Source organism: Podarcis muralis, chromosome W (assembly GCF_964188315.1).
Source record: "Podarcis muralis chromosome W, rPodMur119.hap1.1, whole genome shotgun sequence".
NCBI classification, from domain to species: Eukaryota; Metazoa; Chordata; class Lepidosauria; order Squamata; family Lacertidae; genus Podarcis; species Podarcis muralis.
In genome coordinates, this window is record NC_135674.1 from 13128139 (window position 1) to 13137900 (window position 9762).

The 9762-nt window shown below is 42.9% G+C and overlaps 1 protein-coding gene and 1 pseudogene across 1 annotated transcript in view; one reads left to right on the forward strand and one right to left on the reverse strand.

Moving 5' to 3' along the window:
- LOC144326380 (four and a half LIM domains protein 1-like) overlaps window positions 1–9762 on the forward strand; it is a 35830-nt gene that overhangs the window by 10415 nt on the left and 15653 nt on the right. The window lies entirely within an intron of this gene.
- On the reverse strand, window positions 390–8914 carry LOC144326414 (uncharacterized; annotated as a pseudogene).

Below are 9762 nucleotides of genomic sequence, written 5' to 3' on the forward strand. Positions count from 1 at the left end.
CTTACATATACTAGGAGGGTGGAGTGGGGTATTTCTCAGAAGGGTAGTAGGAGACGGGTGATTTTATGGTTCCAGAACTGAAACCTTCCTCTGCTTGTCCAGGATTACAGACCTGCGCCTCCATGATTGACACCTTCTTAATCCTTGTATTTAATGATAATAACACTTGGCTGTCGTGCGCAGGCAGACTTCTTCAGATACACTGAACCAGAAGTCCCCAGACCCTGATATTTAGTGGAAGGAGAAGTCCCCAGACCCTGATATATAGAGGGAGGGTAGGGTTTTTCTCCGAAGGGTAGTAGGACTCAATGGGTTTGGTCAACCTGTGGGCGACTGTGAATGACTGCAATTAGTCCTATAGGAAAAAGCTAGGGATAGTATGCAGATGATTAGCACATGTAATGAGACAGGAATCCAATATCTCTATTCAGACCAGGTCTCTCCATCGTTTTCAGTTGAGTAATAAGTTGCAATTCAGCCACTTCTCCTTCAAGTCTATTTCTGAAATTCTTTTGTCATAAGATAGCTGCTTGGAGATCCTGTATTGAATGTCCTGGGAGACGGAAGCTTTCTCCTCCTGGCTTCTCTGTCTTGTGATTCCCGATGTCGGATTGATGCCCATTTATCCTCTGGTGCTGGGTTTAGCCTGTTGGTCCAATATACAGAGCCAAAGGGCACTGCTGGCATTTGATGGCATACACCAGGCATGGTCCAAGTCCGTCTCAGGGGTCTAATCTGGCCCACAAGTCAGTTTAATTTGGCTCCTAAATCCTAAAAAAACTCAACAACTTTGGTCAGCCCTTTGATCACAGCCCTTCACTTCATCAAATCTGGCCCTCTTTGAAAAAAGTTTGGACACCACTGGCTACACCATGGGTAGGCAAACAAAGGCCCAGGGGCCAGATCCAGTCCAATCGCCTTCTCAGTCCGGCCTGCGAATGGTCCAGGAATCAGCGTGCTTTGACATGAGTAGAATGTGTCCTTTTATTTAAAATGCATCTCTGGGTTATTTGTGGGGCATAGGAATTCGTTCATCCCCCCCCCAAAAAAAACCCACTAGTCCGGCCCCCCACAAGGTCTGAGGGACAGTGGACCGGCCCCCTGCGGAAAAAAATTGCTGACCCCTGGCCATATACAGTGTTTGAAGATGAGCCATGAAATAGGCCTGAGATGATGATGATGATGATGATGATGATGATGATGATGATGATAATTTATTTATACTCCACCCATCTGGCTGTGTTTCCCCAGCCACTCTGGGCGGCTTCCAACAAAAGATTAAAATACAATAGTCCATCAAACATTAAAAGCTTCCCTAAACATTAAAAGCCTTCAGATGTCTTCTAAAAGTCTGGTAGTTGTTTTTCTCTTTGACATCTGGTGGGAGGGCGTTCCACGGGGTGGGCGCCACTACGGAGAAAGCCCTCTGCCTGGTTCCCTGTAACTTGGCTTCTTGCAGTGAGGGAACCACCAGAAGGCCCTTGGCGCTGGACCTCAGTGTCCGGGTAGAACAATGGATGGAGATGCTCCTTCAGGTATGGGATGTTTGGTGTTGTTGGGTCCAGCAATGGTGCAATCCAGGCGTGTGTGGGCAGCAAAGTTGGCACCTGGGTTTATTGTAGGCTCCATGTTAAGTCTGTATGATTGTGGGTGAGGAGTTGTTTAAGATTGGGCGGCTGACAGTAGGCGAGGAAAGGTCTTCCTCCCAGAGCTTGGGAAAGGGAACTGTCGCCGTCTAGGAGAGGTTGCAAATCTCTGATGAGGCATTGAACTATTTTAACTTGGGAGCTGGATGTGATCGCTAGTAGCGTTCTGTTGTTTTCTCTTTGGGGTGTTTTCTCGCAGCATGCTCTCTCTGGGGATCAGTTTGGCCTTGTAGATCTGTCATTGAACTTTGAGTTCCAAAACCCCTGAATCTAGGATCTGATGTTGCTTGAAAGAAGATCAATGTCCTTTTTAGAACCCAAAACTCCATGGTGGCTCTCGCTGGTGGAAGCATTAGCATTAAAACCTCTTAGCAAGAGAGGAAATTGGCCAACATACAGAGAATTATTAATAGAGGTGGAGAAAGGGTTGAAGCTGAAAGAATATGAGGAACTAAAGACTACATTGCAAAGTTGGTTACATCATAGACAATTAAACCAACAACAAGCTGAAAGAATATGAGGAACTAAAGACTACATTGCAAAGTTGGTTACATCATAGACAATTAAACCAACAGTTTAAGGAAGACAATAAGAAAGGTCTCAGCTACACAGTGTCAAACTTACCAAAAGAGATAATTGAGAGTGATACGAAATTACTTTTTAAAAATGTATCATCTCCTGTTATATGGGGAAATGCTGGATGAAATGGTAAAGTCAGCACAAATAAAGTGGGCTCAGGATTCAGGTCACAATATACAACTTGACGCGGGTGGCGCTGTGGGTAAAAGCCTCAGCGCCTAGGGCTTGCCGATCGAAAGGTCGGCGGTTCGAATCCCCGCGGCGGGGTGCGCTCCCGTCGCTTGGTCCCAGCGCCTGCCAACCTAGCAGTTCGAAAGCACCCCCGGGTGCAAGTAGATAAATAGGGACCGCTTACCAGCGGGAAGGTAAACAGCGTTCCGTGTGCTGCGCTGGCTCGCCAGATGCAGCTTTGTCACGCTGGCCACGTGACCCGGAAGTGTCTCCGGACAGCGCTGGCCCCCGGCCTCTTGAGTGAGATGGGCGCACAACCCCAGAGTCTGTCAAGACTGGCCCGTACGGGCAGGGGTACCTTTACCTTTACCTTTATACAACTTGAAGACTGAGAAAAGATGTTAAAGGTGAATTTAAAATTTACAGACTGTATTTTATTGAAAGAGAATTATATTAAAATGATGTATAGATGGTATATTACGCCAGAGAAAGTGGCAAAAAAGTATAAAAAGGGATCTAAAACCTGTTGGAAATGTAAAGAAAAATATGGTACATTTTATCATATGTGGTGGGAATGCAAAAGGGTTAGAAATTATTGGGAAATTATATATAATGAATTGAAAAAAATGTTTTAAAAGACTTTTGTTAAGAAACCAGAAGCATTCCTCCTAGGAATTTTAGATCAAGATTTAGAAAAAAAAGGAAATTGGAAATGATTTATGTCTGCAACAACAGCGGCAAGAATTATATTAGCACAAGCTTGGAAGACAGAAGAAATACCAACGAAAGAACAATGGCAAGGGAAACTTATGGAATACGCAGAACTGGCAAAATGAACAGATAAATTACATGAAAAGGATAACAACGACTTTAAAAGAGAATGGGAACCATTTACGGAATATATGAAGAAGCAACACAATTGGACTCACTGGCAGGGTTTGAATAAACAAACACAATTGTATATAACAAAAAGCAAGACTATATGCATTGGGGAAATTTTGGGAAACAACACGCAGGGTGAGTAATATGGAAATAAAACAAAATGGGAGTATGAGGGAAGTCCAGGTGAGGAGGGGGGATATGGAAAATTGTTAGAGAAATATTGTTAGAGGATGTATACATGAAAACACCAATAAAAATATTTTTGAAAAAGAAAAACTAAGAAAAAATATTTTAAGAAAGAAAGAAAGAAAGACGATCAATGCCCAGAGCAATTTTAGCCAAGAATGTGAACTGTTGGGAAAACCCTGGGAGTTTGTCTTTCTCCTGTGTCCTGTCTCTTGATGGATGAGGTGGCGGCTGGCCTGATGAATGGGAGACAGGTCAAGGTTAACATAGCTGGAATGGAAGCAATGTGTTCCTTAGTGGACTAGGAAGCAAAACGGGCCGTCCCGCTCTGCAAAGAGCTGCTGGGACTCACATCATGTTATAAAAAACCCACACCGCTCCTTTTTCCTGTATGGGGTACCCAAGAGCACAGCATCTAGAGACCTTAACTGGGTTCCCTATCGCAGGGGTGGCCAACTCCCAAGAGACTGTGATCTACTCACAGAGTTAAAAACTGGCAGTGATCTACCCCCTTTTTGGGAGGAGGAAAGCCTGTTTTTGGAGGGGTTCAGGTCTAAGTGGGAGACCTTTTTTTAGGGAGGAAAGTTGTTGAGGTTTTTTTTGAGGATGGAGAAAATAATAGAGGCCGACCAGAGAATATTGAGAAGCACAGCAGCTAGGCTATTGGCTATTATGTGTGACCTCCCATTCTAAAAAGACCATAAAATCAAAGAACATCCAATTGCCGTATTTTTCCGTGTATAACACGCTCCCATGTATAAGATGCCCCCTATTTTGGGGGACTCAAATTTAAGAAAACAGGGCCCCTTTTTAAACATTTTTTAAAGTAAAAAAAAAACCTAGTCTTATACATGGAAAAGTACAGCACCTGGGCAATGGATTCTTTGGATCCTGAACAACCAGGACTTCTTAGAAAGAGACGGAAAAGTCAACGGACAAACAAAACTGTTTGGTTTACAAGGCCGCACAGAGCTGGCCCTGGAACAGCATAGTTTGGATATTTCAAGCCCTTGTTTGGGAGAAGAGAAGGCTTGACTTGATTCCGACAACCTCCCAGGCCCCGTGCTAGATCTCAAACACAGTCTTTCAGAACGTGGGGTTTCAAAGATATTTTTTCCGTGTCCAAGAGGTCCTCCTGGCTGTTTTTTTTTAAACGTTGGTTTCCTGTTCTCTGCTGTGATGGTCTCCTTGTCGAGAATCACCCAGTTAGGTGTTTATTGATCCATGTAACGTTGGGAAATGTCAATCACTTCTCCTACCTGGGCAGTTCTCTTTCCACAAGGGCCGATGTTGATGCCGAAATCCAGCACTGCCTGAACTCTGCGAGTGCAGCTTTCTCCCGATTGAAGGGCAGAGTGTTTGAGGACCGGGATATTTGCAGAAAAAAACAAATTTGCTATGGTACTACCAACCTGTCTGTCTGCTTGTGAAACACAGACCACTTATCAACGCTGTCTCCAACTCCTTGAAAGATTCCATCAACGGGTTCTCCAAAGAATTTGGGAAGACACAGGCAAACTGTACTGGAAGAAGCAAAAATTGCCATTGTCAAAGTGACGATTCTTCAACATCAACTTCTTGAATTCTGACAAGACAAAAGTATTCCGCGACAGTGTGTGTGTGTGTGTGTGTGTGTGTGTGTGTGTGTGACTCCCTGGTCCTGAATGGGGCAACTGTGCCCCTGAAGGACCAGCTGCACAGCCTGGGGGTCATTTTGGACCCATGGGGGCACAGGTCCATTCTGTGTCCAGGGCAGCTCCATCTGGGATACAGGATGAGACCCCACCTGCCCAGAGCAGTGCATGCTCTGGTTATCTCCCGCTTGGACTACTGCAATGCGCTCTACGTGGGGCTACCTTGGAAGGTGACCTGGAAACTTAAACTAATCCAAAATGTGTTGGAAAAACGCTCTGGGGGAAATGGCAACCACCACCACCCCAGACCTCTGAGCGTCTCCCAGTAGGCACGTCTCTGGAATGGCATGTCCCTTCATCTCCATAGTGCCTCTCTGTGACACTTTTCATCTGAAAAGTGCACACAAGTCTTCTAGCATCACACAGCAAGAAGAAACATCCGTAGATCTAAACTACATTTTATTTAGATTCTATACAGACAATCCATAATCACGTCTGTGTTCTCCAAGCTCTGCCAGAACAACAACTGTTGCATACTGCAAAAGTGAAAGTACAGTTACAATAACATGCTCAGACGGAAGAGATAAGACAGTCTTCCGTTATCACACTCTTCTCAGACATCTCATGTGATTTATATTAATCACACCAGCAGCATCGGCTGCATAAAAAATCTAACATAATGCAGCAGCCAGGCTGGTGACTGGGACCCCCGAGATGACATCCACTGGGCCCAGTTCATAGCATATTAATTTTTTTTACCTTCCTGTAATATAAAAAGGGGGGGGGAGGATTTTAGTCTTCCCAAAAGGAAACCTTCCTCCGCGGGTCAACGTGAAGAGGATGTCAGCAAGGTTGAAAATTTTTCTGTAAAATAAAGGATTTGACAGGGGACCACATAACACCGGTCCTGAAAGACCTACATTGGCTCCCTCCCAGGACGTTTCCAAGCACAATTCAAAGTGTTGCTGCTGACCTTGAAAGCCCTAAACAGCCCAGTAGACCTGAAGGAGCATCTCCACCCGGAGCATCTCCACCCGAGGGCCTTCTGGTGGTTCCCTCCCTGTGAGAAGCGAGGTTACAGGAGGATTTCCGGGTTAGCGCCATCGGCAAGGGCGGAGTTCCTCTGACCGGGAGGTACCCGCTCCGCAAAAACCGGGTCTTGCCACCGCGGCGAAGGCGGAGACCCTCCAAAAATCCCAGGCGGATGAAGCCTGGGAACGTGGGATTCGGCTGACACCAGGAGCGCCTCCCCTACTCACAGGGAAACCCTTTTTCAGGCTTCCGAAGCGACGTGGGGTGAGCAGCGCGGTGTTTTGAATCGACTGCTACTTTTGTGGAGTGAAGCCGCACAGCGGTTGCCGGAGAGCGCTGACTTTTTCCTGTGGACAATTGGACTCTAAAACAAGTACCCGTGAGTAGAAACGAAAAATTGGATCAAGAAACATGTTAATTTGGCACCGAAGCGGGAAGGCTCAAAACAGGAAGTCCACCTTCCGCTTTTGTAAATAGACTGAAGCAAAAACCTTGCAAGCTAAAGTCTGGAAAGTCGAATATAAAGGTTTAAATTTCCTTCATTTATAACTACCAAAAAACCCCTTGGAGGCAGGAGAAAGGGGGGGGGGGACTTTGACTGTTCAAGCCTGCAGGAGAGAGAGTAAAGAAAGATAAATTTCCACCGTCTCAAACCTGGGAACGGGGTGTCAGAGACAGAAATCTTTGGGGATGTTCATTGACTGTGAAGGGAACGTCTTTGACAGATAGTTTAAAAAAGACAAACAAATTGACTCCAATGTTGCCTTTTGCATTCAAAAGAAACAAAATATTTGAAAAACGAAAGTAATTTCCCTGTGTTGAATCTGCTTTTAAAAGATGGATACAAATAGAAATTGTCTCCTCTAGAGGGAGCTTGTTAAATTGTTGCTGCAGTCGACTCGAGGATTTTACAGCTGGGAGATTAGGATCGTGGGACCAGTCTCTGACCTTGGATAAAAAATGTGTTTAGAAGAAGTTTTGGTGCTTGCTCTTTGCAAGACAAGCGCTTTGTTGGAGCAGCTGCATGAAAAGATGAACTTGATGACTGTTGCAGTTGAAAACTTTGGACAGGCGGTGAATACTCATATAGAAACCATTCAGGAACCAACCCAGGAACCTGTTTTGACAGGGCAAGTGCAAGTGCAGAAGATAATGGATGAGGTTGCTGTTGAACCTCAAGTAATAAAAATGGAGAGTCCTGAGGCCCTGCAGAAGCATAAGCCGTCATTTTTGAAGATTGAATTCTGAGTGGGTCAGGGAGAGTCTGGAGTTGTGGGGGTTCTTAATCTCGGAGGGACTTTGAAACATGCTTTTAAATATTTTCTGGATTACACTGCTGACTGTGGGGAGTGGGACTGTGGGGAATGGGCTGATCTGATGAGGGGAGATTGAGATAATTTTGGGAAGGAATCTCCCTGAGACCTACTCCTCAATGAGAAAGGAAAGAAATTAAGAAAGAGATTGACAAAAGACAAGGAAAAGTGCAGGTATAAACAAGAAAAAGATCTGCAGAAGGGACATGGAAAAGACTTAAGAGCCTCGGACATAAGACTACCAGGTTGATGGACTAGATGGAATGGACAGTAAGGACTGACATACCCCAGGACCAGGAAGAAGAGATGTTGGATGAAGATTGGAAGAAAGTTTCAAAAAAATTATTTTGGGAATTAGTGTAAAATTAATGAATATTAGGGGGAAATGTTGGAATGAAACTATTTGGCCTTAGTAGAAATGATATAAGGAGTTATGTATAAATAAGTATTAAGTTTTAAGCTTTAAGGTATTTTCTGGTAAGATAAGGTTAAAATAAATTAAGGTAAATTGTATGACAGAATATAGTGAAAGATGGAAAGGATTTGCTGAGTTAATTAATAGGTTAGACTGTTAAGATAAATTAACCAAAAAATTGAGAAAGACGGAAAGAATTTGCTGAAACAAGTAATTAAACTAGAACACAAAAAGGGAGGTGTGAGGAGGTCGAGGAAACAAGCAAATGTAAGATAAAGAAATGGAATATTGGATGTGTGTTTTCCCCCTCTTTTTTTTGCTGTATTGTTGTATTGGTTTTTTATGTATTTTTCTCCTTTCTTTTTTTTCTATTTTTATGTATTGTAATGTATGTTTTGTTAAATTTTGTGGTTGTTTTCTTTTCTTCTTTTTTTCTCTGTAATCTTTAAACTTCTAATAAATATCTTTTTTTAAAAAAAAGAGAGAGAGAGAAGCGAGGTTACAGGGAACCAGGCAGAGGGCCTTCTCGGTAGTGGCGCCCGCCCTGTGGAACGCCCTCCTGTCAGATGTCAAAGAGATAAACAACTATCTGATGTTTAGAAGACATCTGAAGGCAGCCCTCTTTAGGAAAGTTTTGAATGACTGATTGACTGATGTTTTAATGTATTTTTAACCTTCTGTTGGAAGCTGCCCAGAGTGGTTGGGGAAACCCAGCCAGATGGGTGGGGTATAAGTAATATATTATTATTATTATTATTATTATTATTATTATTATTATTATTATTATTATTATTATTGGCTGACCTTTGCTTCCTGTTACACATTATAAGATCTGGACAACTAAAGGTGGACCCATGTGTGGGAATGAGTTTTATTCTTAGGCAGGCATAGGCAACCTTTGGCCCTCCAGATGTTTTGGCCTACAACTCCCATGATCCCCAGCTAACAGGACCAGTGGTCAGGGATGATGGGAATTGTAGTCCAAAACATCTGGAGGGCCAAAGGTTGCTTATGCTTGTCCCACACCATGTTCCGAGCTGCAGGTGCTTTTCCCATTTGCCGTGCACCGACCATGTGCTTCGCTGTCTCCCTCCCTGCCTCCTTTGCCCTAAATAATAACTATTATTTCTTCTTCTTCTTCTTCTTCTCTTCTTCTTCTTCTTCTTCTTCTTCTTCTTCTTCTTCTTCTTCTTCTTCTTCTTCTTCTTCTTCTTCTTCTTCTTCTTCTTCTTCTTCTTCTTCTTCTTCTTCTTCTTCTTCTTCTTCTTCTTCTTCTTCTTCTTTTCTTCTTCTTTTCTTCTTCTTTTCTTCTTCTTTTCTTCTTCTTTTCCTTCTTTCTTTTCTTCTTCTTCTTCTTTTCTTCTTCTTCTTCTTTTCTTCTTCTTCTTCTTTTCTTCTTCTTCTTCTTCTTCTTCTTCTTCTTCTTCTTCTTCTTCTTCTTCTTCTTCTTCTTCTTCTTTTCTTCTTCTTCTTCTTCTTCTTCTTCTTCTTCTTCTTCTTCTTCTTCTTCTTCTTCTTCTTCTTTTCTTCTTCTTCTTCTTCTTCTTCTTCTTCTTCTTCTTCTTCTTCTTCTTCTTCTTCTTCTTCTTCTTTCTTCTTCTTCTTCTTCTTCTTCTTTCTTCTTTTCTTCTTCTTCTTCTTCTTCTTCTTCTTCTTCTTCTTCTTCTTCTTCTTCTTCTTCTTCTTCTTCTTTCTTCTTCTTCTTCTTCTTCTTCTTCTTCTTCTTCTTCTTCTTCTTCTTCTTCTTCTTCTTCTTTCTTCTTCTTCTTCTTCTTCTTCTTCTTCTTCTTCTTCTTCTTCTTCTTCTTCTTCTTCTTCTTCTTCTTCTTCTTCTTCTTCTTCTTCTTCTTCTTCTTCTTCTTCTTTCTTCTTCTTCTTCTTCTTCTTCTTCTTCTTCTTCTTCT